The sequence below is a fragment of the Capra hircus genome, chromosome 4 (genome assembly GCF_001704415.2).
Source record: "Capra hircus breed San Clemente chromosome 4, ASM170441v1, whole genome shotgun sequence".
In the NCBI taxonomy this organism is placed as follows: Eukaryota; Metazoa; Chordata; class Mammalia; order Artiodactyla; family Bovidae; genus Capra; species Capra hircus.
In genome coordinates this window covers 91,511,472-91,534,817 of record NC_030811.1, presented here as the reverse complement: position 1 = coordinate 91,534,817, position 23,346 = coordinate 91,511,472, and the positions used below count along the sequence as shown (strand labels likewise).

Genomic DNA, 23,346 nt, shown 5'->3' with positions numbered 1-23,346 from the left:
CCAGTCCCAGGCCTGCTTGCTAGGTCTTGCTTTAGTTTATTGCCTAGACCTGTGGTTCTCAACCAGGAGTGATTTTGCCTCTCAAGGGACCTTTGGCAATGTCTGGACACAGTTAATTGTTGCCACAACTGGGGAGAAAATGCAACTGGCATCTAGTGGGTAAAAGCTAGGGATGCTGGTAAACACTGTACAATGCACAGCACAGCCCCTTTCCCCCTTTTTGGAATGATTTTTCAAGCTCTGCTCTCCTTTTAAAGAAGGTTGTATGGCAATTATGTTTTGAGTTGTTACATCTCTCCCTTCTCTAGAAACATACTGTTAGCTATCTGGGTAAAATGAACCTTTAAGTTCTTCAAACTCTTATTATTTTTTAACCTTTCTAATACTCAAAAAAATACTTATAAATCCTTTCTTAAAGGTGCCAGGCCCAATGTCTTACTGATCACTTTATGTAAATAGCGAAACCTGTTAGAGACCTGTCATATGTGCATCTTTGCTTGAGTGTGTCCTTAACGCTGCCTTCAGTGTCCATGATGGAGCCCATATTATTATTTGGTTTCAGGATCTAAAACCAACTAGGCTGGATCTGGTTTCACAAAAGCAAAGCTGTTTTAACAAGAGAGAAGGTGATATAATTCTAAACCACTTCCTATCCTATAGGCTGAGTAAAACACAGAGAGAAATGGCACAATGGCAAATGGTGAGGACCAGGACACAGAACAGGTTAACAGGTAGTCACTATTTGGTAAAAGGAATTGTGAAAAGATTGTAATTTTACTTACGCCAAATTCCCTTGGCTATCCTGAGTTCCTGCTGCAGTGATATTAAATGTTCAGTTGATCCTAAGGAAATAAAGAATTGAAAGTTAGGCACTGCTCCTCTGTCCATAAGCCTCTAGTGCAAGGATCATTAGCACAAGTGAAGTGAAAGTTACTCAGTCATGTCTGACACTTTGTGACCCCATGGACTATACAGTCCGTGGAATTCTCCAGGCCAGAATACTGGAGTGGGTAGCCAGCCATTCCCTTCTGCAGGGGATCTTCCCAAGCCAGGGATCAAACCCAGTTCTCCCACATTGCAGTTGGATTCTTCACCAGCTGAGGCACTAGAGAACTCCAAGAATACTGGAGTGGGTAGCCTATCCCATCTCCAGTGCATCTTCCCAACCCAGGAATTGAACCAACATCTCCTGCATTGTGGGGGGATTCTTTACCAACTGAGCTACTAGGGAAGGCCTGGGTCAAACTTAACTTGGTGCAAGTAACAAACTTAAATGTCTTCAAGACTCAGGCATGTAACATAGATAAGCAAATCCAGTCTAGGTAAATGAAAAGCAGTAACATGATTACAGTGAAAAATGATAACTGACTCTCAAAGAAACAATGGGGAATGGTGAAGACTGAAGTAAACTGGGGAGCCTAGGCTCCTTAGGTGGCAGCAAATATGCAATTCTAGCTCACTACCTTGCAGAAATGTAAGCCTAGTTGTGCCCAATATTCTGATTGTCCAAGAGAAGCTGAAGTAGGGTTTTTTGAAATCTCTTGATTTTAAAACATTTACACACACACAAAAAGCAATAATTCTTTGAACCACTCTATGAGTGGATGGTATGAGGGCCAAACAAAATGTGTTCATATTTGATGCTGAAACTTGTGTTTCACAGACAATTCAGGAAATCCAAGCATAAATAGGGGTGTATTTTAGAGGAAAAGATCCCAGCTAACAGAAATACAAAAGTGTAACCATTAGGCAAAGATGTGAAATTCAGACTAAGAAGCAAGTCTCATATTTCTTTTGCTAATCTTGCCAAGATAGATTAAGGCTATCTTAATAAAGCCAATCTCCTTTTCCTTGGTCATTTGATCTTCTTTAAAGCTAAATGTGTTGGATATTTTCCATTCACCCATCCAGTTCCCTTCTCTTCCCTCTGTGTATCCCAGAAAGCTGGTCAGTGTAGACTACATTAAAGAGTTACTTGATCTCTGGCTTCCACTGTGTTTGTATGGCCCACTGGCAGGAGTTTGGAGGATAGGAAGAAACTGACATCTGGGCACTTATTTGCCCTGCTTATTCCCTGCTGGTTCACTGATTAGCTCCTTTCTCTTGGTCTGGAGGCCGTCTATACACAGATCTTCTATGCCCTTTGTGGATGCATTTCTTGAACTATTTCCTCCTCCTGACCCTTCAAGACAAGGGTCCTAAAGTCTCCCCACTGTTATAAGGCCCAAGGGGCTATACCATCACTTGCACCCTTCCATAAAACCCATCCTGCAAACTTCAATTACCTAGCTTAACTCTGCTTTCTATTTCCTGCTGGGAGCCTGCCTTAAGATGCCATTTTTAAAGTCACAATCATTTCCCAGGGCTGGGATTTTAACTGGGCAAAGCATCTCAAGTCCTTTAATTCTTATTTTTCTGGGTTCTTTGAAAAAAGCAAAGCTGTAACTTCACCTTGGAAATTAGTTAAGGAAGAATCTTATTATTCAGTAATTTGAATAAATGTTTATGCAAATATATTTATTATTAAAGTGGTAGAAAAACAATAAACAATTCACATCCTATCTTAGGAGTATGCCAAGTCCCTTTTGTGTGTCCCACCAGTTTCCCACTATACTTTGCTCTCTGCCTTGAGGTGCTAGTCTTTCTAGAATCCACTACTGCCTGGTTTAGGGATGGGTTTGGCCAATGGTGTGTCTTGATCAGAGAAGAGGGAAAGAATGAAGTAGGGGTAGTTATTCTTCCTGTCCCTTCCTGAAAATGACCTCAGGCTGGCTTTGACTTTTCAACAAAGATGACAGAACTTGTCAAGTGATATCCACACACTAAGTATTTCTAAGGTCCAGCAATACACCCTTTTTTTGCCCCTTGAAGCCTAAGGATAATGATGTATCTCCCCATGGTTTCTAACTCAAGGATAAAACACTATCACTGGACCCTATCCCCACGTTTGTGAATAGTCTTTTTATTGTCAAGTACTCTTCAAATTACCCAGTTTAAGCATACTGTCTATTTCACTGCCAAATCTAGTGGAATCAAGGAATGTATTTAAGTAGACTGAACTACAAACTCACTTAACAATAATATACAAAATAGAAAGAGATTTACAACAAAACCTGTAAATCCAGTATGAACCAAACTACATAAAAATAAAGCAAATGAAATTCACCATGCAAATATAATATGTTCTTCACATTTTCTGTTATAAAAACACATAACATTTTAAACAAAAATTTTCCTTTAAAGATTACTTCAAAGTGAAAGACATTTTAGATTATGCCTAGAGGAACCCAGAAAGTGGAGAAGGCAATGGCAACCCACTCCGGTACTCTTGCCTGGAAAATCCCATGAACGGAGGAGCCTGGTAGGCTGCAACCCATTGGGTTGACTTAGCAGCAGCAGCAGCAGCAATCCAGAAAGATGTAGACATAGAAATTGAAATAATTCTTGAGAATAGAGTAGGACAAAAAAGAAAAATTAGGGAAAAAAATGTTCAGCTGAGGGAAAACACTACAAAAAAAACAAGCAAAAGTGCTTGTATAGAAATCAAGATTCTGTTCTGTACAGCATGTAGATGGAAACAGAAGAAGGCAAGGAGCATGCCACTGAAAGTAGTACCTAGAATGTGCTTTCAGAATATTCAGAGTTTCATTCCGGAGGCTAAGGGTCTTTCATGGCTTGGAGAGAGGTTGGGAATGGCATAAGATGAGCCATAGATGGGTTTAAGAAAAGAATAACAAGTTTATTTATTTACTATTTTCTCTCTTTGCCCAGAATTTTATTTACTTTTTAATTGAAATATAGTTTACTTATAATGTTGTGTTAGTTTCAGGCAGGATGTACAGCAAAGTGATTCAGATATATACATACACACACACACACACACACACACACACACACACACACACATACATACTGCTTTTCAGATTCTTTTCCCTTACAGGCTATTACATAGCATTGAGTAAAGTTTCCTGTGTTATACAGTAGGTCCTTTTTGGCTATCTGTTTTATATAGTAGTGTGTATATGTTAATCCCAAACTCCTAATTTATACCTCCCTTTACTTTCCCCTTTGGTAACCATAAATCTGCTTTCTATGTCTATAGGTCCATTTCTGCTTTGTAAATAAGTTCATTTGTATCACTTCCTTGTTTTAGATTCTACATATAATCAATATCATATAATATCTGTCTTTGTCTGGCTTGCTTCACTTCGTATGATAATCTCTAAGACAAATGGCATTATTTCATTCTTTTTTTATGACTGAGTAATATACCACTGTGTACATATACCATATCTTCTTTATCCACTTATCTGTCAATGGATATTTAGGTGGTTTGTCTTTGCTACCATAAACAGTGCTGCTATGAACACTGGGGTGCCTGTATCTTTTTGAATTATAGTTTGCTCCAGGTATATGCACAAGAGTGGGACTACAGGATCATATGTTAGCTCTATTTTTAGTTTTTTAATGGAATTTCCATACTATTCTCTATAGTGGCTGCACCAGTTCACATTCTACCAACAGTGCAGAAGGTTCCTTTTGTCCACACCCTCTCCAGCATTTATTATTTGTAGATTTTTTTATGATTCTGATCGATGGGGGGTGATTCCTTATTGTAGTTTTGTTTCTGTTTCTCTTCTCTACTAATTAGCGATATTGAGAATCTTTTCATGTGCCTTTGGTCATCTGTATGTCTTTTTTGGAGAAATGACTTTTTAAATCTTCTGTGCATTTTCTGATTGGCTTTTTTTTTTTTTTTCTGTTGAGCTGCATGAGCTATTTGTATATTTTGGAGACTAATCCTTTGTGGTTGGATCACTTAAAAATATTTTCTCCTATTCTGCAGGCAGTCTTCTCATTTTATTTATGGTTTCCTCTGCTGTGCAAAAGCTTTTAAAAGTTTAATTAGGTCTCATTTATTTACTTTTGTTTTTATTTCCATTACACTAGGAGATGGATCCATAAAGATTCTCTGTGTTTTATATCAGATTGTTCTGCCTATGTTTTCCTCTAAGAGTTTTATAGTATCTAGTCTTACATTCATGTCTTTAATCCATTTTGCATTTATTTTTGTATATGGTGTTAGGGAGTATGCTACTTTCATTATTTTACACATAGTAGTCTATTTTACCCAGCACAAGTCATTGAAGAGACTGTCTTTTCTCCATTGTATATTCTTGCATCCTTTGTCACAGATTAATTGATCAAAGGTATGTGAGTTTATTTGGGGGCTTTCTGTTCTGTTCCATTGATCAATATGTCTACTTTTGTGTCAGTACCATACTGTTTTGATGACTGTAGTTTTATAGAATAGTATGAAGTCAGGAAGCCTGATTCCTCCAGTTCCATTTTCCATGCAAATGGAAGTCAAAAGATAGCTGGAGTAGCAATACTTATATCAGGCAAAATAGACTTTAAAATATAGTCTGTTATAAGAGACAAAGAAGGACATGACATCATGATCAAGGGATCAATCCAAGAGGAAGATATATTTAACAACAATAACATAATTATAAATATATACACACCCAACATAGGAGCACCTCAATATATAAGACAAATACTAACACCATAAAATGAGAAATCAACAGTAACACAATCACAGTGGGAAACTTTAATATAGCACTTGTCAGGAAGCATTTAACAGGAGGATTCCTGTGTGCTGTTTTGGATCTGTCAGGAATCCTCTGATACTTATTAGTTCCTGAATATTCAGGAATTAAGAGGAGAGGCAAGCCTCTCATGGGGCTGAGGAATCCAGGCATTTCCTTCCTAAGTTTTTCAATTTGGTGATAAGTACCCTCTTCCTTCTTATGAACCATACGGTAAAAGTGATTGTTTACAACTCTCTCTCTCTTTAATATGGATCACCTATGTTTTTTAAGTCTGGAATTTTAATCTGGATTTTTCCATCTTTTCCCTCAAACCCTCAACTTCCGGCAGTGCTGCCGTCAATATACCAGCCCTAAATGACTTTCTCCTCTACCCCCAGGCAGTCCCCTCTAGAATACCTACCGGATATTTTGGACCTGTGCCCCCACAAACCTTCAGTCTTTTACTTGGCCAATCCAGTTTGACTTCTAAAGGACTTACTGTTCACCCTGGAGTAATTGATTCAGATTATAAAGGAAAAATTCAAATTATGATGTCATCTCAGATTTTACGGCAATTCAAAAAGGGGGATAAAATTGCTCAATTATTCCTTTTACCTTATATTTCTATTAACTCCTCTAATGATGTACGGATGGGCAGATTCAGTAGTACAGATCAAAAACAGTCCTTTTGGACATCATTAGTATCTGAATTCACCTGACCAACTATAAATATAAAAATTAATGGTAAAAGATTTTCTGGTCTCCTTGACACTGGATCTGATATTACTATTATTTCCAAATATTTATGGTGCAAATCCTGGCCTATATAAAAAATTTCTTGCCAAATTGCAAAAATTTCTCAAACCAAAGTACAAGAGGTTTATCAGAGTACTCAAATTTATCCATGTGAGAGACCAAAAGGCCAACTTGCAACATTAAAACCTTATGTGATAGATGCACCTGTTAATCTAATAGGAAGGGACTTATACAATGGCAAACTCAGATATACATTCCACATTTTTCCTAGGGGCCACTGCTCATTTAACAAACAATCAATTATTAAAATAACTTGGAAGAATGATGAGCCTTTTTGGAAAGAGCAGTGACCCCTCACTAAAGAGAAATTACAGGCGGCTATTCAGAAAACTAAGATCATGGCACCTGGTCCCATCACTTCGTGGTAAATAGATGCGGAAACAGTGGAAACAGTGACAGACTTTATTTTGGGGGGCTCCAAATTCACTGCAGATGGTTTCTGAAGCCATGAAATTAAAAGACACTTACTCTTTGGAAGGAAAGTTATGACCAACCTAGATAGTATATTCAAAAGCAGAGATACTACTTTGCCAACAAAGGTCTGTCTAGTCAAGGCTATGGTTTTTCCAGTGGTCATGTATGGATGGGAGAGTTGGACTGTGAAGAAAGCTGAGCACCAAAGAATTGATGCATTTGAACTGTGGTGCTAGAGAAGACTCTTGAGAGTCTGCAAGGAGATCCAACCAGTCCATCCTAAAGGAGATCTGTCCTGGGTGTTCACTGGAAGGACTGATGCTGAGGCTGAAACTCCAATACTTTGGCCACCTCATGTGAAGAGTTGACTCATTGGAAAAGACCCTGATGCTAGGAGGGATTGGGGGCAGGAGGAGAAGGGGACAACAGAGGATGAGATGGCTGGATGGCATTACCAACTTGATGGATGTGAGTCTGGATGAACTCTGGGAGTTGGTGATGGACAGGGAGGCCTGGCGTGCTGTGATTCATGGGGTCGCAGAGAGTCAGACACGACTGAGAGACTGAACTGAACTGAAGGAACTTATAGATACACAACTAGAATTAAAGCATATTGAGGCATCTTGCTCTCCTAGAGACTCTCCTATTTTTGTTATAAAAAAGAAATCTAACAAATAGCATCTCCTAACAGACCTTAGAAAAGTTAATGCATCTATGAAACCTATGGGCGCATTACAACCAGGAATCCCATCACCTAACACTATTCCTCAAAATTGGCATATTATTATTATTCATTTACAAGATTGCTTTTTTAATATACCTTTACACCTTTTAGACAGAGAGATTCGCTTTCTCTCTCCCCTATCCTAATCATATTGGACCTCATAAACGGTACCAGTAGACTGTACTGCCACAAGAGATGATGAATTCTCCCACCATGTGTCAGTACTACATAGTCAAAGCCCTTGAGCCTGTGAGAAAACAATTTCCTAACTTTCTTGTTATTCATTATATGGATGATATATTGTTTTTGGCTCCATCTATCTTAGAAACTCAACACGTTTGATATAGCTCAACTATGCTTTAAAAACTCTGGATTAATTATTGCCCCTGAAAAAATTCAAACCTCTACACCTTACCATTACTTGGGGTTTATTGTTAATAGACAACATATTACTCCCCAACTAACTCAGATCAATACTGATAAATTATCAACCTTAAATGATTTTCAAAAGCTCTTAGGTGATATAAATTGGATTAGACCTTCTTTGCTGCTGCTAAGTCGCTTCAGTTGTGTCCGACTCTGTGCGACCCCATAGACGGCAGCCCACCAGGCTCCCCTGCCCCTGGGATTCTCCAGGCAAGAACACGAGTGGGTTGCCATTTCCTTCTCCAATGCATGCAAGTGAAAAGTGAAAGTGAAGTCGCTCAGTCATGTCACACTCTTAGCCACCCCATGGACTGTGGCCCACCAGGCTCCTCTGTCCATGGGATTTTCCAGGCAAGAATACTGGAGTGGGGTGCCATTGCCTTCTGGCATTGCTAATTATCAACAGAATAACCTATTTAATACTTTAAAAGGAGATCCTAATTTAAATAGCCCTCGTTCACTTTCTCAAGAGGTATGAGAGGAACTCTATTTGGTGCAAAATAAATTACAAAAACATTTCTAACTCACATCAAACTAGACTTACCTCTAGAACTGTTACCTGTAGAAACTCCCCTCTCCTCATTCTTCCACAGGACTTCTTGCCCAACAAGAACACACAGCAGAATGGATCTATACCCATTTTAGGGGAATAAAGTCACTTACACCCTACCTTGATTTAATTGCTCTAATCATTATCAATGGAAGAAATAGGACTAAAACTCTAATTGGCTCCAATCCTCATAAAATTGTAATACCTATCAATAAATCTCAATTTGAGAATGCATTACAAACTTCTACCAATTTCCAAATAGCTTTTCTGGAATATTTTGGAGAAATTTCATTTCATTATCCTTCTGGTAAGCTGTAGAATTTCTTCAAAAATACTGAATGTATTATTTCTCACATTATCAGCTCACAGCCTATACTAGAGGTCGAGGTTTTTTATATAGATGGGACTAAAAATGCCAAAGCAATGTCATTCTGGTCTCCTAAGGAATATAAAGTCTTTTATACTAAATTTCATTCTGCTCAACAAAATGAATTATATGCTCTTATTCAAGTTATTTACCTACATCCTTACCCCATTAATATAGTCTCTGACTCTATATATTCTGTTTTTGTATTAAAAATATAGAAACCCCCACCATAAACTCCAGTCAACCTATTATTCAACAACTCTTTTTCGAACTACAATCTGTTGTTAGAAACCGAAATTCTCCCATTTATATTACACATATTCCAGCAAATTCTTGTCTTCTGGGCCCCACGACTTATGCTAATGAGCAAGCTGAAAAACTAGTTTCTTTGCTACTCTGGAGGAACACCAGGCTCTGTTGCATAATAATGCTAGCTCTCTACACCAGCTATGGAAAATCCCATATCACCAAGCTAAAAAAATTAGTAATTGCTCTACTTGTAGACCCCTACATTTTTGACCCATCACACAAGGTATTAATGCTTATGGTGTGCAACCTAATGAACTGTGGCAAATGGATGTAACTCATTGCCCTGAACTCTCTCCATCTTCTTTCTTGCATGTCTGTTCAGTTCAGCTCAGTCGCTCAGTCATATCCGACTCTTTGCAACCCCATGAATCGCAGCACGCCAGGCCTCCCTGTCCATCACCATCTCCCAGAGTTCACTCAGACTCATGTCTATCGAGTCCGTGATGCCATCCAGCCATCTCATCCTCTGTCGTCCCCTTCTCCTCCTGCCCCCAATCTCTCCCAGCATCAGAGTCTTTTCCAATGAGTCAACTCTTCACGTGAGGTGGCCAAAGTACTGGAGCTTCAGCTTTAGCATTATTCCTTCCAAAGAAATCCCAGGGTTGATCTCTTTCAGAATGGACTGGTTAGATTTCCTTGCAGTCCAAGGGACTCTCAAGAGTCTTCTCCAACACCACAGTTCAAAAGCATCAATTTTTCGGCGCTCAGCCTTCTTCACAGTCCAACTCTCACATCCATACATGAACCACAGGAAAAACCATAGCCTTGACTAGACGGACCTTAGTCGGCAAAGTAATGTCTTTGCTTTTGAATCTACTATCTAGGTTGGTCATAACTTTCCTTCTAAGGAGTAAGCGTCTTTTAATTTCATGGCTGCAGTCACCATCTGCACTGATTTTGGAGCCCAAAAAAATATAGTCTGCCAATGTTTCCACTGTTTCCCCATCTATTTCCCATGAAGTGATGGAACCAGATGCCATGATCTTTGTTTCCTGAATGTTGAGCTTTAAGCCAACTTTTTCACTCTCCTCTTTCACTTTCATCAAGAGGCTTTTAAGCTCCTCTTCATTTTCTGCCATAAGCGTGGTGTCATCTGCATATCTGAGGTTATGGATATTTCTCCCGGCAATCTTGATTTCAGCTTGTTTCTTCCAGGCCAGCGTTTCTCATGATGTACTCTGCATAGAAGTTAAATAAGCAGGGTGACAATATGCAGCCTTGATGTACTCCTTTTCCTATTTGGAACCAATCTGTTGTTCCATGTCCAGTTCTAACTGTTGCTTCCTGATCTGCATACAGATTTCTCAAGAGGCAGGTTAGGTGGTCTGGTATTCCCATCTCTTTTAGAATTTTCCACAGTTTATTGTGATCCACACAGTCAAAGGCTTTGGCATAGTCAATAAAGCAGAAATAGATGTTTTTCTGGAACTCTCTTGCTTTTTCCACGATCCAGCAGATGTTGGCAATTTGATCTCTGATTCCTCTGCCTTTCCTAAAACCAGCTTGAACATCAGGGAGTTCACGGTTCACGTATTGCTGAAGCCTGGCTTGGAGAATTTTGAGCATTACTTTACTAGCATGTGACATGAGGGCAATTGTGTGGCAGTTTGAGCATTCTTTGGCATTGCCTTTCTTTGGCATTGGAATGAAAACTGACCTTTTCCAGTCCTGTGGCCACTGCCGAGTTTTCCAAAATTGCTGGCATATTGAGTGCAGCACTTTCGCTGCATCATCTTTCAGGATTTGAAACAGCTCAACTGGAATTCCATCACCTCCACTAGCTTTGTTTGTAATGATGCTTTCTAAGGCCCACTTGACTTCACATTCCAAGATGTCTGGCTCTAGATTAGTGATCACATCAACATGATTATCTGGGTCGTGAAGATCTTTTTTGTACAGTTCTTCCATGTATTCTTGTCACCTCTTCTTAATATCTTCTTTTTTTTATTTTTACTTTATTTTACTTTACAATACTGTATTGGTTTTGCCATACATTGACATGAATCCACCATGGGTGTACATGTGTTCGCAAACATGAACCCCCCTCCCACCTCCCTCCCCATAACATCTCTCTGGGTCATCCCTGTGCACCAGCCCCAAGCATGCTGTATCCTGCATCAAACATAGACTGGTGATTCGATTCTTACATGACAGTATACATGTTTCAATGCCATTCTCCCAAATCATCCCACCCTCTCCCTCTCCCTCTGAGTCCAAAAGTCCGTTATACACATCTGTGTCTTTTTTGCTGTCTTGCATACAGGGTCGTCATTGCCATCTTTCTAAATTCCATATATATGTGTTAGTATACTGTATTGGTGTTTTTCTTTCTGGCTTACCTCACTCTGTATAATCGGCTCCAGTTTCATCCATCTCATCAGAACTGATTCAAATGAATTCTTTTTAATGGCTGAGTAATACTCCATTGTGTATATGTACCACAGCTTTCTTATACATTCATCTGCTGACGGACATCTAGGTTGTTTCCATGTCCTGGCTATTATAAACAGTGCTGTGATGAACATTGGGGTACATGTGTCTCTTTCAATTCTGGTTTCCTCGGTGTGTATGCCCAGCAGTGGGATTGCTGGGTCATATGGCAGTCCTATTTGCAATTTTTTAAGGAATCTCCACACTGTTCTCCATAGTGGCTGTACTAGTTTGCATTCCCACCAAAAGTGTAGTAGGGTTCCCTTTTCTCCACACCCTCTCCAGCATTTATTGCTTGCAGATTTTTGGATCGCAGCCATTCTGACTGGTGTGAAGCGGTACCTCATTGTGGTTTTGATTTGCATTTCTCTAATAATGAGTGATGTTGAGCATCTTTTCATGTGTTTGTTAGCCATCCATATGTCTTCTTTGGAGAATGTCTATTTAGTTCTTTGGCCCATTAAATAAAAGCCATATGATTATCTCAATAGATGCAGAGAAGGCCTTTGACAAAATTCAACATCCATTTATGATAAAAACTCTCCAGAAAGCAGGAATAGATGGAACATACCTCAACATAATAAAAGCTATATATGACAAACCCACAGCAAACATTATCCTCAATGGTGAAAAATTAAAAGCATTTCCCCTAAAGTCAGGAACAAGACAAGGGTGCCCACTTTCACCGCTACTATTCAACATAGTTCTGGAAGTTCTGGCCACAGCAATCAGAGCAGAAAAAGAAATCAAAGGAATCCAAATTGGAAAAAAAAAAAGTAAAACTCTCACTGTTTGCAGATGACATGATCCTTTACATAGAAAACCCTAAAGACTCCACCAGAAAATTACTAGAGCTAATCAATGAATATAGTAAAGTTGCAGGACATAAAATCAACACACAGAAATCCCTTGCATTCCTATACACGAATAATGAGAAAGTAGAAAAAGAAATTAAGGAAACAATTCCATTCACCATTGCAACGAAAAGAATAAAATACTTAGGAATATATCTACCTAAAGAAACTAAAGACCTATATATAGAAAACTATAAAACACTGATGAAAGAAATCAAAGAGGACACTAATAGATGGAGAAATATACCATCTCCTGGATTGGAAGAATCAATATAGTGAAAATGAGTATACTACCCAAAGCAATTTACAAATTCAATGCAATCCCTATCAAGCTACCAGCCATATTTTTCACAGAACTAGAACAAATAATTTCAAGATTTGTATGGAAATACAAAAAAACCTCGAATTGCCAAAGCAATCTTGAGAAAGAAGAATGGAACTGGAGGAATCAACTTGCCTGACTTCAGGCTCTACTACAAAGCCACAGTCATCAAGACAGTATGGTACTGGCACAAAGACAGACATATAGATCAATGGAACAAAATAGAAAGCCCAGAGATAAATCCACACACATATGGACACCTTATCTTTGACAAAGGAGGCAAGAATATACAATGGAGTAAAGACAATCTCTTTAACAAGTGGTGCTGGGAAAACTGGTCAACCACTTGTAAAAGAATGAAACTATAGATCACTTTCTAACACTGCACACAAAAATAAACTCAAAATGGATTAAAGACCTAAATGTAAGACCAGAAACTATAAAACTCCTAGAGGAGAACGTAGGCAAAACACTCTCCAACATACAATCACAGCAGGATCCTCTATGATCCACCTCCCAGAATTCTGGAAATAAAAGCAAAAATAAACAAATGGGATCTAATTAAAATTAAAAGCTTCTGCACAACAAAGGAAAATATAAGCAAGGTGAAAAGACAGCCTTCTGAATGGGAGAAAATAATAGCAAATGAAGCAACAGACAAACAACTAATCTCAAAAATATACAAGCAACTTAAGCAGCTCAATTCCAGAAAAATAAACGACCCAATCAAAAAATGGGCCAAAGAACTTAATATCTTCTGCTTCTGTTAGGTCCATACCATTTCTGTCCTTTATCAAGCCCATCTTTGCATGAAATGTTCCCTTGGTATCTCTAATTTTCTTGAAGAGATCTCTAGTCTTTCCCATTCTGTTCTTTTCCTCTATTTCTTTGCATTGATCACTGAAGAAGGCTTTCTCATCTCTTCTTGCTATTCTTTGGAACTCTGCATTCAGATGCTTATATCTTTCCTTTTCTCCCTTGCTTTTCACTTCTCTTCTTTTCACAGCTATTTGTAAGGCTTCCCCAGACAGCCATCTTGCTTTTTTGCATTTCTTTTCCATGGGGATGGTCTTGATCCCTGTCTCCTGTACAATATCATGAACCTCATTCCATAGTTCATCAGGCACTCTATCTATCAGATCTAGGCCCTTAAATCTATTTGTCACTTCCCTGTATAATCATAAGGGATTTGATTTAGGTCATACCTGAATGGTCTAGCGGTTTTCCCTACTTTCTTCAGTTTGAGTCTGAATTTGGTAATAAGGAGTTCATGATCTGAGCCACAGTCAGCTCCTGGTCTTGTTTTTGTTGACCATATAGAGCTTCTCCATCTTTGGCTGCAAAGAATATAATCAATCTGATTTCGGTGTTGACTATCTGGTGATGTCCATGTGTAGAGTCTTCTCTTGTGTTGTTGGAAGAGGGTGTTTGCTATGACCAGTGCGTTCTCTTGGCAAAACTCTATTAGTCTTTGCCCTGCTTCATTCCTCATTCCACGGCCAAATTTGCCCGTTACTCCAGGTGTTTCTTGACTTCCTACTTTTGCATTCCAGTCCCCTATAATGAAAAGGACATCTTTTTTGGGGTGTTAGTTCTAAAAGGTCTTGTAGGTCTTCATAAAACTGTCCAACTTCAGCTTATTCAGCGTTACTGGTTGGGGCATAGACTTGGATAACTGTGATACTGAATGGTTTGCCTTGGAGACAAACAGAGATCATTCTGTCATTTTTGAGATTGCATCCAAGTACTGCATTGTCTGTATCGACACTAATTCTTTTATTTGGGCCACACCTCTTCATGGTGAGGCTATACAACACATTATAACTCACTTATTAGCTTGTTTTACTATTATGGGAACTCCTAGTTCTATAAAAACAGACAATGGCTCTGCCTGTATTTCTAGACACTTTAAAAGAATTTTTACAATCTTTTTCTATTAAACACATTACAGGTATTCCTTATAGTCCACAGGCACAGGCATAGTCGAACGAGCACATCACACACTAAAGTTGCAAATTAAAAAATTAAAAAGGGGGGAATACACAGGAACACTACTGTCTTCCTTATCTAAAGCAGACTTTACTAGATTCCAACATAAGATATTTTCTAAACCTATAACTATTGTTAATACAGCTTTATTTGTTTTAAATTTTTTAAAATTACCACAGGGAAGATATCTTAACGAGAACAGAAAGGCATTTCGAGGAATTGAAGGACACTTCTCTTCCTCTGCCCATTTGGTACCAAGACAGGTTAACAAAACAATGGAAATCTGGGAAACTAATCTCACAGGGAAAGGGGTATGCCTGTATTTCCCCAGATGGATCCAACAAACTCACATGGCTTCCTCTTTAGAAGATTTAACCCAAGGGGGCCCCTGGCCTTCAAAATGAGGATGGGACAACAAAAACCCCAGGAGGAAGAAATTCCAATGTGGGCCGTGGCGACATCACCCTTATGATCGCCCCACTTGGCGACAATTAAAAACCCTTACTAATCAAGCTAAAAATCTGGTTTCTCAATAGGAGATGCCTTGGAGTCCTGAAAACTTCAGTTGGCCTGCATGACCCCGCTAGAGCCATATTAACTAATCAGACTTAACTGGGCTTACTTACCCAATCCCCTTTATTGCAGGTCCTAAAATGGACCGATCCTGTCAACCAATGATTCCACCCATATGCCCCCTCCCTGTAACTCGAAGGAGCCATCACACCCTGGGGAAGAGGGAAAACTAATTAACATTTCTTTAGGCTATGAAGCCCTTCCATTGTGCCTGGGCCCAGAGAAATTGCGCATAAACGTTAGCTAACAAACTTGGGCTTTCTTCCTGCCTCCCAAAAAGGATTTTCGGACATTGCTTGGACTGTTTACTGCCCTTTGTCTGTGAACCATGTTTATACTACTGAGACTTTAAGGAAAGTGTTAGGGAAAGAGTCAAGGAAAGAACAAAGAACATTATGCAAAGAGTTTACTTATAAGAACTTTACATATACTCCTGTTTGTTGAGACAAATGTCAAGCCAAATCAGGAAAATTAATGTCTGTGGCTAATCATACAATTGTTGACTGGGGACCCCATGGTATGTGGTTATCTAACTGCTCAGAAGAGGTTAATAGCACAGTGTGGACTATGTTACGCAAGTGACATGAAAGGTCACTGACAGTGTGATGGAACATTACCATGATAAAGGACTTCTTGGGTGGCTTGATGGTCGATTAGCTCCACCTCGTCCTAAGATTGTCCTCCATAAATAGAGTGGGCGTGAACAATGGGACTTTTGGAAGCTTGCTGCGAGCACTGAGGACCAAAGAACTTGGAACTTGGACCGGGTATTTCACAGGGACTAGTCGTGGTCATAGTAACTATTTCTTTCATGTCATATTTTATACAGGCCTATGTCCCATTTCCTTTTGTTATAGCCATAAGAAATTTACAATTTAATAAGGCTTTATGTTCTGTAAATTGTATTAATTGCAAACTATATACTTGTCTTAACTCCTCTATCTCTTTAAGAAATGATTCCCTTTTGATTCTTCGATCTCAATGTAATTTATGGTTACCAGTAAATCTCCAACGACCCTGGGAAGAAGGTCCCATGGCTGGACTTGCTTCCATAGTACTTCAATTTTGTGTTACTCTTGATTCGTTTTAATCATAGTGCCTACAACTGGGAACAAATCAAATTTCATTTTACAAATATAATAAAATAGGGGGAATTGTCAGGAAGCATTTAACAGGAGGCTTCCTGTGTGCTGTTTTGGATCTGTCAGGAATCCTCTGATCCTTATTAGTTCCTGAATATTCAGGAATTAAGAGGAGAGGCAAATCCAGGCATTTTCTTCGTTAGTTTTTCAATACGGTGATAAGTACCCTCTTCCTTCTTTTGAACTATACCGTAAAAGTGATTGTTTACAACTGTCTCTCTCTTTAATATGGATCGCCTATGTTTTGTAAATCTGGAATTTTAATCTTTATCTTTGCAGAGAATAACTACCTTGTAAGACAGTATATATGCCCACACCATGTTGATTAAAACACCTTTGCTTCATCAGAGCTTTGGTCCCCGAGTCTTGCTTTCTCTCTCTCTCTCTCTCTCTCTCAGGCTAATTCTTTGGAGCACAGAGACCCATGGTGCTCATTCTCCTGCCCAGACTTCTAAGACCCTCTCAAGAAGGCGTACTGTCCCTTCACCCTATCGAAAGGGCACCAGGTGCCTCCATGAGCAACACAAGCCCTGTGTCAAAGGACTTTATTGGTTTTCTGTGTAAACCAAGGAATATCAGCTTCTCTTTCTCTCTCCTTTACTTTCTTATCATCGACTCTGGGCCACCAGTTTCCGGTCCATTAAAGGACCTCAACACCTACTTACACCAATGGACAGATCATCCAGACAGAAAATTAATCAGGAAACACAAGTCTTAAATAACACATTATACCAGATAGACGTAACTGATATTTATAGGATTCCATCCAAAAGCAGCAGAATACACATTCTTTTCAAGTGATCAGGAAACATTCTTCAGGATATATCACATGCTGGGCCATAAAGCAAGCCTCAGTAAACTTAAGAAAGTTGACATCATTTCAACCATCTTTTCTAACCACATTGCTATGGGATTAGAAATCAACTACACGAAAAAAGCTTTAAAAAAAAAAACACAAACATGTGGTGGCTAAGCCATATGCTACTGAACAACCAACGGATCAATGAATATAAATCATAGAGGAAATAAAAAAATACCTAGTGATAAATGACAATGAAAAGACAATCCCAAACCTATGGGATGCAAGAAAAGTGGTCTAAGATGGAAGTTTATAGCAATAAAACCTTTCTTTGGGAAACAAGGAAAACCCCAAATAAACAATCTACTTTTACACCTAAAGCAACTAGAGAAAGAACAAACAAAACCCAAAGTTAGAATAAGGAAAAAAATCACAAAAATCAAAGCAGAAAGAAATAAAATTGACACCAAAAAATGAAAGAGATAAATGAAATTAAAAGCTAGTTCTCTGAAAAGATAATCAAAATGGAAACCTTTAGCCAGACTCATCAGGGAAAAAAGAGTTCAAATCAATAAAATCAGAAATGAAAAAGAGAAGTTACAACTGATATCACAGAAATACAAAGAACCATAAGCATCTGCGCTAAGCAACTGTATGCCAATAAAATGAACAACCTAGAAGTAATGAACAAATTCTTTGAAAGGTATAATCTCCCAAGATGGAACCAGGAAGAAGTAGAAAATACAAACAGAGCCAATTACAAGTACTGAGTTTGAACCTGTGATTAAAAAGTTCCCAATAAACAAAAGTCCAGGACCAGATAGCTTCACAGGCAAATCATAGCAAACATTTACGGAAGAATTATGCCTATCCTTCTGAAACTGTCAAAAAATTGCAGAGGAAGAAACACTTCTGAACTCATCCTATGAAACCACCATCACCCTGATATCAAAACTAGACACAGATATTTTTTTTAAAAAAGAAAATTATAGACTGATATCATTGATGAACATAGGTACAAAAATCCTCCACTAAATACTAGCAAACTGAGCCTAAATAATGCATTAAAAGTACCATACATCATAGTTAAGTGGGATTTATTCAAGGATGGAAAGATTTTTCAATATCCACAAATCAGTGTGATACACCACATTATCAAGTTGAAGAATGAAAACCAAACGATCATCTCAATATATGCAGAAAAAAGCTTCTGATAAAATTCAACATCCGTTTACGATAAAAATTCTCCAGAAAGTGAGTACAGAGGAAACACACTTCAACATAATAAAGGCCATATATGACAAGCCAAGAGCTAACATCATACTCAGTGATTATAAGCTGAAAGCATTTCCTCTAATTTCAGGAACAAGACAAGGATGCCCACTCTAGCCACTTTTATTTAACATAGTTTTGGAAGTTTTAGCCACAGTAATCAGATAAGTAAAAAAAAGAAAAAGAAAGAAATGGAATCCAAATTGGAAAAGAAGAAGTAAAACTATCACTGCTGGCAGATGACATGATAACAACACATTCCCGGAGTTTACCCAAACTCATGTCCATTCAGTCAGTGATTCCATCCAACTATCTCATCCTCTGTTGTCCTCTTCTCCTCCTGCCTTCAATCTTTCCCAGCATCAGGGTCTTTTCAAATGAATCAGCTCTTTGCCAGATTTTATTACACATTGTCAACTAATTGCAAGAAAATTTGAGCCAATTTACCATTCTAACATTAATGAGTTCCTATTTCAACCTTCTGAAAGTGAAGTCGCTCAGTCATGTCCGACTCTGTGACCCCGTGGACTATAGCCCACCAGGCTCCTCTGTCCATGGGATTCTCCAGGCAAGAGTACTGGAGTGGGTTGCCATTTCCTTCTCCAGGGGATCTTCCCAACCCAGGGATCAAACCCAGGTCTCCTGCATTGCAAGCAGACACTTTAACCTCTGAGCCACCAGGGAAGCCCGTTTCAACCTTCTACTGTTAGATTAAGTATTGTCATTTAAAAATTCTTTGAGCATTTAATGGGTAAAAATGGCATCTGTTTTTTCATTAATAATTTTTGGATAACAGATAACCCCAAACCTTCCCCCATGTTTTTAAGCATTTGTATTCCCTATCCTTAAAACATATGATGATGGTTTTTTGCATATATGTCTATTGTAGACTACATATTTTCTTATCCATTTGTATGAACAGATTCTGTGTTAAGTATTTTTGCCCTTTTTTGAAATATTTATAGACACCTAAGTTTTAATGGCAACCCACTCCAGTATTCTTGCCCGGAGAATCCCGTCGACAGAGGAGCTTGGTGGGCTACAGTCCATGGGTCGCAAAGAGTCGGACACGACTCAGCGACTTCACTTCACTTTAAGTTTTAAAGAATCATCATCAAATTTGTTGATTTGTTCTTTTCAAATTGGATACACTATTTTTACATTTAGAGAGAACTTTTGGTACCAATGCCAGAATAAAAAATATATGTATGTATATATTGTCTTAGAAGTTTTACACTAAGCTCTTTAATCCATCATGAATGCATTTTGGTATAAAGTAAGTTTCTAGTATAAACTAGGTAAGTAACAGGATATATTCTACAGCACATGGAAATTTAGCCATTATTTTATAATAACTTTTTTTTTTTGAAAGTCACTCAGTCATGTCCGACTCTTTGTGACTCCATGGACTATACAGTCCATGGAATTCTCCAGGCCAGAATACTGAAGTGAGTAGCCTTTTTCTTCTCCAGGGTATTTTCCGAATCCAGGGATCGAACCCAGGTCTCCTGCATCGCAGGCGGTAGAGTTTAATACATAAAATATTGAATCACTATGGTGTACCCCTGAAACTAATATAATACTGTAAATCAACTATACTTCAATAAAAAAAGAAAGAAAAGGCTTAGTTTCAGATGGAAAAATTAAAATTAAAAAATGCAATGTTTACAAATCCATGTTGGTTTTTTTGAAATAACTCACAATTGTCCCAACACTATTTATTTTTTATTCTCTCTGCATTGATATTCCAAGCAGACTTTGTGTTATATTACATTATCATGGATATTAGATCCTATTTCTAAGCTATTCTATTTACCAACTCAGTCATCTTTTTTTATTTTTGCATATCACTTCCAAATCAGGTTCTAATATCTTCGAGAAAAGGAACTGGGTTTTACTAATGCTTGCATTTTCCATAGGCCCTATCACTTTACATGTAGTAAATGTTCAATAAATATTAACATATTTATTACATAAATGTTTAAATTGAATATCCTGCATGCAATTTGCAAAGAATTTCCTCACCACTGTAAAAGGCTACATTCTTCAAGGTGAAACATGAAGTAATTTTGAAATTGGAGAAGGGGGATGAAAATGGAAGCATTCCAAGTTTTAAAATGCCATGTGAATTTGATTAGAATAATTTAAATTTTGTAGTGACTTCATTCTCCAGAGGCAATGTGATCATGAGAAAATACTGAGAGAGAGAATTTTAGTAGTGGGCTTACTCAGAATTACCAAAGCTCAGAAAAGCTTTAAGCTGTGTAATGATGTGCAAATCAGTCCACATACCACTGTGGCTCAACAGATGAACTATGTCAATGGTGAAATGTTGTCTTTACAATGTCTGCTGATACCTTTATTTGGGAGAACCAGCTGTGAATCCTTAACACTGCTTTACATTTAGAGTATTGAGCAATAAAGCAATAAGATTTAAAACATATATTCATTTCTCCTCCTGACTACATTTGAGTTTAAACGTGCTAAATGTTAAATAAAATCAGTATTAAGTATGTTGTCCCTGTCATGTACAAATATGTCTTTCACACAGTTATTATACCAAATTGTACAGGATGACTTCAGGCTGAAAAGACTGTGAAACAATCTGTTTGATTAAGAAGACATTAAACTAGACCATCATAAAGAATGCTAGGATTACAAACTTCTATATAAAGACATGCTCACTACATCCATTAATGTGGGTAAAAAATTGTATAGTTCCAGAAAAGGAAAGTTATGTATTCAGCAAAACCAAAGATATTTGATGTTATTTTTATGACAATATGCAAGTCTTGAAATAAGAATTTATGTATTTTCAATGTTGTTTACATTGTAAAATTAAAACAACCTAAATTACCATTATAAAAACTCTTGGGATAATATGTGATGGATTCTAACATGTTTCATCCCCCTTTGATTCTCTTTTTAGAGTAGTTTTAGGTTCCCAGCAAAACTGAATGACAAAGTACAGAGGGTTCCCTTTTGCTCCATACCCTCCCATATTTTGCTTCCCCATTTATTGACATTCCAATTCACAGCAGTACAACAGATGAACCTACATTGACATACCAGTATCACCCAAAGCCCAAGGTTTCCATTAGAGTTCACTCTTGCTGTATTTTACGTGGAATGTACAATGACATACATCCACCACTGTAGCATTATACAAAGAAGTTTCACTGCTCTAAAAATCTCCCATGTTCCATTAATTTACTCTTTCCTCCCCTTTAACCTGGCAACCATCTTTTTCCTGTCTCCATACTTCTGCTTTTCCAAAGCATATTGTATGGTTGGAATCATAGAGTATGAAGCCTTTTCACATTGCCTTCTTTTATTCAAGAAGATGCATTTAAGGTTTCCTCATGTCTTTTCATGGCTTGATAACTCAGTTCTTTTTAGTGCTGAATAATATTTCATCATCTGGATATACATTGTGTATTTATCCATTCATCTGAAGGATATTCTGGTTGCTTCTGACTTTTAACAATTAAATAAAGCTGCTATAAATGTCCCATGTGCAGGTTTTTGTGTGGAGAAAAGTTTCCAACTCCTTTTGATAAATAGCAAAGGATTTCTTTGGAAGGAATGATGCTAAAGCTGAAACTCCAGTATTTTGGCCACCTCAGGCGAAGAGCTGACTCATTGGAAAAGACTTTGATACTGGAAGGGATTGGGGGCAGGAGAAGAAAGGGACGACCAAGGATGAGATGGCTGGATGGCATCACTGACTCGATGAATGCAAGTCTGAGTGAACTCCGGGAGTTGGTGATGGACAGGGAGGCCTGGCGTGCTGCGATTCATGGGGTTGCAAAGAGTCGGACATGACTGAGAAACTGAACTGAACTGAACTGAACTGAAAGAGTATAAGTGATGGATAATGTGAGCAGGGTGTAGTTTTATAAGAAATCACCAAACTGTTCCAAAATGGCTTTGCCATTTTGCATCCCCACCAGTAGTGAATGAGGGTTTCTGTTGCTCTATAGCCTTATAAGCATTTGGTGTTGCCAGTGTCTTAGATTTGGAACATTTTAATATAAGTGTAATGATACCTGGTTTTAATTTTCAATTTTGATAGCTATTTTAATTTCATCAGTGAATAAATGAATAAATTCAGTCTCAAGGAAATTAAATAATTTGCCCAAGATTCTACAGCTACTAAGTAGCAGATTAAAAATCGTTTTTAACAGATTCCAAAGCCCTTGTGCTTTTTATTCTGCAGGTTGCCTGTTAGCTGGACAAGAATAAAATTCAAATTCACACATGGAGAATACCACAGAGTAGTTTCCAGACTGATTATTACTTGTTTTAATTTAGGTTCCTCCAGAAGAGGACCCTGAGATAAGGAAATATCAGGGAACAGTGGAGACAGGAAGGAGGGAAAGGCAGTGAATGAAGGATGTTTGAATACACGTATCTCTATGGGCAACTGCAGCTTAGTCCTACAGGGAATCTAGGGAAACAGTGCTCTGCTGCTGCTGCTGCTGCTAAGTCGCTTCAGTTGTGTCCAACTCTGTGCAAACCCATAGACGGCAGCCCACCAGGCTCAGTGCTCAGTATTACTCAAAATACAGTGTGTGACAGTACCAGTGTTTGAACACATCCAGGAAAATTTACATATATAAAGTAAAAGTAATAACTTAGAAGCTTTGATAACAACTTGACATTTTTGTAACATCCATTTTTCTAATAATTCATTTTACTTTTTTCCAATCCATTATAGATTGAAAATTAAAAAATGGTTCCAAAATTGTTTGAGAAGCACTAA

General features: G+C 38.1%; 1 pseudogene; it reads right to left on the bottom strand.

Annotated features, from left to right (window-relative positions):
• LOC102176761 overlaps positions 1 to 23,346 on the bottom strand; it is a 78,307-nt pseudogene that overhangs the window by 54,013 nt on the left and 948 nt on the right.